This window comes from Leptonychotes weddellii, chromosome 3, assembly GCF_054177405.1.
Source record: "Leptonychotes weddellii isolate Sample4059 chromosome 3, ASM5417740v2, whole genome shotgun sequence".
Classification (NCBI taxonomy): Eukaryota; Metazoa; Chordata; class Mammalia; order Carnivora; family Phocidae; genus Leptonychotes; species Leptonychotes weddellii.
The window spans coordinates 14,809,590-14,810,346 of record NC_138371.1 but is presented as its reverse complement, the minus strand read 5'-3'; the positions used below and the strand labels follow the sequence as shown (position 1 = coordinate 14,810,346).

General features: G+C 40.6%; 1 pseudogene; it reads left to right on the top strand.

Moving 5' to 3' along the window:
• Nucleotides 1-211: 211 nt before the first annotated feature.
• Nucleotides 212-330, top strand: LOC115936568 (U2 spliceosomal RNA; annotated as a pseudogene).
• The last annotated feature ends 427 nt before the right edge of the window (nucleotides 331-757 follow it).

The following is a 757-nucleotide window of genomic DNA, read 5'->3' as shown; positions in this document are numbered from 1 at the left end:
ATACCCCTTACCCCCATCTCACGGGTTGTATCACCCCTGGTTGATCTGATAATAGCTAACTTCCTAAAATTCATGTCTGCAGAAGTGTCCCCAGAATTATAAACACAATTTGGAATGCTAATTTAAAATTATCATCTGAAATAACCAGAGAGACAGATTGGGGTGCTCCATGGCTTTGTGATTTGATGATTCTCTTTGAAAACTGTTCTCAATCGCTTCTCGGCCTTTTGGCTAAGATCAAGTGTGAAAACTGTTCTCGAAATTAATTGGGAGACAATCAATCCATTATTTTGTAGACTTTTTTTTTTCCTTGTAAAATCCTGACCCCTTAACATTATATTAAATTCCACCACTGACAGAAAAGAAAGAAAAAGAAAGAAAGGTAGGAAGGAAGGAAGGAAGGAAGGAAGGAAGGAAGGAAGGAAGGAAGGAAGGAAGGAAGGAAAGGAAAGGAAGGAGGAAGGGAAGAAAATATCCATTGTTCATGAACTTTTGCCAACCAACAAATTCCCTGGTACTATTCTCTCACTTGACAAACAGTGTTGAGCTGACTGAAACAATTGCTAAAATGTTTTCGTGTAGCCCTATGTCGCACTTCTATGGAGAGTAAGACTGGAAATTCACCCACTCCAAGCCAAGCCATTGCTGAGGTCAGATTCAACTCTAAGATATCTGTTCTTTAGGAAGATCAGGTTGGTTTATGGGGGGCCTGGCTGGCTCAGTCAGAGGAACATGTGACTATTGATCTTGGGGTCGT